The following is a 6,114-nucleotide window of genomic DNA, read 5'->3' on the forward strand; positions in this document are numbered from 1 at the left end:
AAGCTCACCAGAAGAAAATTTAATGTTGGTCTTAAGACGAGTGCGGACAACTTAGGTGCTTGCCTGCGACACTAAAATGCAACGATAAATTTAATCTGACAGGCGCATGGTTTGTTGATTAGAGTAGGAACAAGTTTATTTATCGATTGGTTAGAAGCGAATGCATTTTCCTACTTGCTCCAGCAGTCTTGGTAGATGTCGGTGCACCTCTTCGGGTTCGAAAACTCCGGTTCACGAAGTTTCTTGGGCGGTACACGAGGGTACTCCGACATACCTTGAAAGTTGAGCCAAGCAAGCTTGATCTTAGCTCCACTTAGTTTTGGTTATCTTAATTGTGGTCCCAAAAGTTGCTTCTCTGCCTGTTATGGCTTATTTGTCGACACCTTTGCATGGGATGGGGTACCACTTCTAAAAATGGTGCAATGACCATCGCGTCCGCACGTTATCCAAGCCCTTGTATTGCCCGGGTAGCGAAAAAAAAGAAGAGGTGAGCTTTTGTCCGGTGAGCGTTTGTCCGGTGAGCTTCTGTCCGGTGAGCTTTTGTCCGGTGAGCTTTTGTCCGGTTACCAATCTAAACACCCTTTTGGAATACCCAGGATTTACTCCTTCCGGCGTAACATTTATTATTTCCAAATTCAAAATTAGCTATTGTGAAAACGGCAAATGATTAGTGATGCCAAAACCAACATTGCAATGTTCCCGCGCTCTTCAGTGGCGTGACGTAACATATGGTGTAACTTGCAAGTCAAGTAGACGACCTAAACAAACAAAAAAAACGCAAAAATTTCGCGCAAGTTTTTCTTTTTTTAGTTTTGCTGGCATAATTCGGCGTTGATATTCATTTCATTTCATTTCATTTATTTACTCTCAAGGCCGAAGCATTACAGAGAGGAGTGGTGAAGCAAAAAAAAAATAATAATAATACAACATGAGCATAAACACAGCAGGGAGATTACAAAAAATGGTTGCAAATGGCGCTTTTGAAACGGTCGCTGTCGGTGATTGAAGCGATGGAGGCGGGGAGGTGGTTCCAGTCTGTGCAGGTTTTGGGAATGAACGAGTGGAAGTGCAAATTGGTGCGGCTGCTTGGGACGCCAACCTTGAACTGATGGTCGCTGCGGGAAGAAATGTACGATGGTGGCAGAAAGAGAGAGTCACTGAGTAGAGAATTGAAATGATAAACCTTGTGAAAGAGACAAAGACGAGATAGTTTACGACGCAATGAAAGATCGGGTAAGTTAAGATTAGATTTCATGGAAGTGACACTGGCAGTTCGAAAGTAATTTGAGAAGATGAAACGCGCGGAACGGTTTTGAATGGCTTCTATTTGAAGAATAATGGAGTTAATATGAGAGTCCCAGATTGATGATGCATATTCAAGCTTTGACCTCACTAAAGTTTTATAAAGTATGAGTTTCAAGTTAGTTGGGGCTAAAGAAAAATTACGCCGTAGATAACCAAGTGCGCGATTAGCATTACTAGTGATGTAGTTGACGTGATCTTGCCATGAAAGGTTAGCAGAAATGATAATGCCAAGATATTTGAAGGACGAAACTTGCGTTAGGCGAACACGGTTAAGTAAGTAGTCACATGGTAGGATGTAATTTGAATGACGTGCAATTCTCATTGACTTACATTTAGCAGGGTTAAGTTTCATTAGCCAGGTGTCACACCAAAATGAAATGTTATCGAGGTCAGACTGAAGAGCATGATGATCAGCAGGTTCCAGAATTTTGCGATAAACAACACAGTCGTCAGCAAAAAGTTTTATAGATGAAGAAATGCAGCTAGGTAAGTCGTTAATATAAATAAGAAAAAGCAAGGGCCCTAGCACTGACCCCTGCGGGACACCGGACGTTACAGGACAGTGAGGGGAGTTATGGTCATTGGCGGTTACATATTGCGTGCGATTAGACAAGAAGCATTCTATCCATTTAAAAATATTAGGGTCCATGTTAAGTTTACTTAATTTATACAGGAGCAGACTATGACAGACACTATCGAATGCTTTAGAGAAGTCGATGAAAATGCAGTCAACAGTGATTAAGTGATCTGCAGCAGAGAATAAGTCGTTAGTAAAGGCGAGTAGTTGAGTTTCACATGAGTAATTTTTTCTGAAGCCGTGTTGATGCATACTAAAAAAATAATTAGTTTCGAGGAAGGACACCATATGACAGTATATGACATGTTCCATGAGTTTGCACGGTATACTGGTTAATGAAATGGGTCTATAATTATTGGGACAATGAGTGTTACCTGATTTGTGCAGAGGAACCACCTTTCCCACCTTCCAGTCGTTCGGGAGCGTACAGGATTCTAATGATTGTGCAAAAATCTTCGACAATATTATAGATGAATACACTTCGGTGTTCTTCAAAAATTTGGGGTTAATGCCATCATCACCTGGAGAAGAGGAAAGCTTCATATTTTGAATTAATTTCATTACGCCTGCCCAGTCAATAACTATTGGATCCATCGGAATAAAATCATAAAATCATTCAAGCCACGAAACTTCTTGTAACCTCCGGGAACTAACTACATACTGTTTCCGTATTGCCCCATTATACATCCGACGTCACGCTTTCAGTTTTACCAGTAAGGTTCTCAGCCTCTCAGACCAAAATTAAAACTTCAAAAACTTCGTGAAAAAAAAATTGCGACTTGTAATTTTGAATTAATGATTCTATTAGGTATGTCTAATTATATATATATATATATATATATATATATTTTTTTTTTTGTGTTGATTAGATTTTTAGGCAAATCATTGACTATCGAACTTTCACCGGAGCTCGCCTCTTGGGAAGTATTGTCAGTAACGTTGAGGGTCCCGGCAATACCCCCGGAAGAAGAAGGCCTGCCCATTAAGTCATCGTCGCTGACAGAGCCATACATAGGGGAGAGTCTGGCCAGCTGGCATGGCATCGTTGGCAGCTCGTCAACTACGTCACTGACACGCCACGCGAACGCAATGTTTAGACCACTTCGCCGTCTTCGAGCCCAACCGACGCCAGGAACCTATGCCCGTATGCTTGGCTCTCGGTGTCTGCCTGACTGATTTATTGTGTTTTAAGTCATCCGCTAGCAGTATTTAGGCTGTGTCGTGTCTACTCAGGAGCCATATTAAGTTAGTTCCCCGGTCACCTTGTCTATTCTCCCTCCGTAAGCGCCGCGTCATCAAACGCTTCGCGGACGTTTGGTGCGTTGCGGAGATTACGCTCGCGTAAATTTCGCAATTTTCAGTTCTTGTTGACGTCTCTTCTTATTTTAGCAGTGCGCAAGGATAAAAACTTCTTTTTCCCAGCTGAGGGGCTTTCCGTAGAGTGTTCTGATAGGCGAGCGTATAGGAGAATGCCATGGTTACCTGTGTTTTCGAAGAATATTATTTGTTAAATTGTAAAGTTTCCCTGAGTTTCGTTTTTGTATTAATTGCATTTCCTCTTTTCTATGAGTCAGCATGTCAGACGAGATGACGTGATCGAAGCGATCGCTACTTCTGAGATGGGATGGCCAAGCCGTGCATGATATACCGCCTGCCTCCACCGAACTCTCTCAGCAACGAAACAGCGATCTTGTTCTTCAGACTAGGTCTAGGAAGGCGGAAGGTTACAAAAAAAGAAACAAAATAAATGAAGGTTGTGCGAGTTTGCTTGCATTAAAAACGGCGCCGGCACTGACATTTGTCGTAATGTTTGAGCCTTCCATTTCATAACGGAAGGTTACAAAATAAACATCGAGCGACGCAGCGTCAGGAGGTTCTTCGCGAATGGTAAGCTTGCTCGCTTCAATAGATTTAACTCAATTGATTGTTCCTAACAGCGTTTAGATCACAGAATGCATCGTCATGTCATTTCATAAAAAATAATAGAAAAACAGAAAAACTAGCTTTTTTTATAAAAAAAATATTAGGAGGCATGAAATAATAAGTGCATTCGATTATCGGTTTGAAGAAGGCAGGGGAAAACGCTTCACAGATGGGACGTCCCTGTCTTGTGCTGCAGCTATTCACCTTACACATTATATGCGAGCTTTGTGTAGCAACTAGTTCCTTAGTTTTCGTCGCTACATTTTATAAAAAGTTTCAAGATGAAACAAGCATTCCAACCTCACAAGGACGGGAGCTTTCCGTAGGCGTCCAGACCGATCTCACCAGCCAATTTTGACTACGCCACTCTTGCCGCAATGCATCGAGGGAACTTTAGTCTTCTGCGCGTGCGGGAACTTCCCTGGAGCTCTGCGCTCGGAGAGCACGAGACGGCACGAGCCCTCGTTTGCACAGCCGTCTGTCTCCCGTAAACCAAAGTTATGGCGGCGTCACGCGTGCGCCGAATGCTTAGTGAGATCGGTTTATTGCCGCACTTGATTTTATTCAACCATATTTTGCTACGTTTCTTTCTTTTTTTTCATTTAGAATTATAAAAGGAAAGGGAAACCGTGACGGCTGCTATTGGAACATCCAACTGCAAAACAACCGACCATTTTCTCACCGGAGAACCTCAATATAAGGGTCCGTACGCAGGATATCATGCGGCCCTGCACGCGCGCGCGTTGGCCTAGAGTAGGTAATGGTGGGCAGGCCCGCGCCGTATCCCCTGCGTGTTCCGTTGCTAGACGGTTGCTAGGCCTGACGTCAGTTCTATGGGAGGAGTCTGGGAGAACCGAAGGTACGGCGAGAGGTCACCGAGGGCAGTAGATGTCCAGACTCTTCCCCTATACATGGCTCTGGTTAGTGAAACCCTGTCCCGCCCCGAGCGGCAAAACACGCTGAAGCTTATTGACGAGAGTACGCCTCAAAGTGACTGACGCGTACGTCTTGGTGTCGTCGTGTGTTAGCGTCGTGCTCGTTGTAAGACTCTGCAAAGACACGCTGATCTTTTATGTAGGTGGTATTGGTCTGGGACGAGCGAACTTCATACGGGCACCCCAAGGGCCCGCGACGCTCACCTTAAACTCTGTGTGCAAATTTTGTTTTATTTATCCTCTGTCACAAAAAATAAAAGACGCTGAAAAAAAAAATGGAAAGAATGAGCGTGAAAACTACCAAGTCCATCCCATGACCTTTACTATGTGGAGCTTGGAGGGCGAAAATGAATTTAGGTCCTTCTTTGAAGACGGGAACGTGCGAGAGAGCGTGAAACTCGGGAACCAAGAAAAAGATCCAACTTTGATAACTCTGTCATTATCATTTCTCGTTTTACCAACCTGGGAAGATTTTGTTTTTTGTATTACTATCATTATGATTATTATTTTAAAGATGCGATCATAAATATGGTAATAAAAGAGCACAAGCAATATGCATTTGAGAAGGTGGGCCGAGCTTCCCTCCCTTCTCAACCCGTTCGTGCCTGAATAAGACATTTCTCTGACCATTTCTGCTTTTTCACTGTATGTATGGTGCGCTTGTTTTCTGCAAAGGAAAAAAAAAACAATATAAAATGGAAAAATATTTTGTGTAATTGGGTCCCATTGTTCGCCAACCCCGAGAAATTCTTTTCTCCTCCTCGCCTGCCTCGTCGCCTGCCAACCACCTCTTTCTTTCTTTCTTTCTTTCTTTTCTTTTTCTTTTTTTTTTTTTTCGTTTTGCCTGACCTTTTACCCGCCGTTTTTATTCGTTCAGATGACGTAGAAAAGGAGTTGATGACGTCAACTCTGTGTTGGCGATATGGAGCCTCCCCCTTTTCAGCGCATTCCGGGGAGAGCACGAAAACTTGCGCAAATGCCGTTTTGGAGATTCGGTATTAAAAAGATACCCCCCCCCCCCCCCCCCCCCCCAAATTATAGGCATATTTTCCGGACTGTAGTTCGCACTATGTGTATAGTCCGCAGAAGCAAATTGCAACTAAAAAAGCTTAAAAAAACTTATTTGTAGAGTTTTTATTTGGTGCATAGTTTGCACCAGGTGTACAACCCGCAATCTGGCCCATAGTTCGCACGCACGTGAAATTCTCATACACGGCTCACCTTGAAATTAGCTGCTTTGTTTGCGCATAAAGAAATTGGTATCATACAAATTTCGTTCTCATCGTAACCTGTTTTTCATAAAATCCATGAAGGCTCGTCATAACAAACGATTATGAAAAATACATGGCAAAATAGCTGGGCAATTGTGCTGCA

The sequence above is a fragment of the Ixodes scapularis genome, unplaced genomic scaffold, assembly GCF_016920785.2.
Source record: "Ixodes scapularis isolate PalLabHiFi unplaced genomic scaffold, ASM1692078v2 PGA_scaffold7__128_contigs__length_106722199, whole genome shotgun sequence".
Classification (NCBI taxonomy): Eukaryota; Metazoa; Arthropoda; class Arachnida; order Ixodida; family Ixodidae; genus Ixodes; species Ixodes scapularis.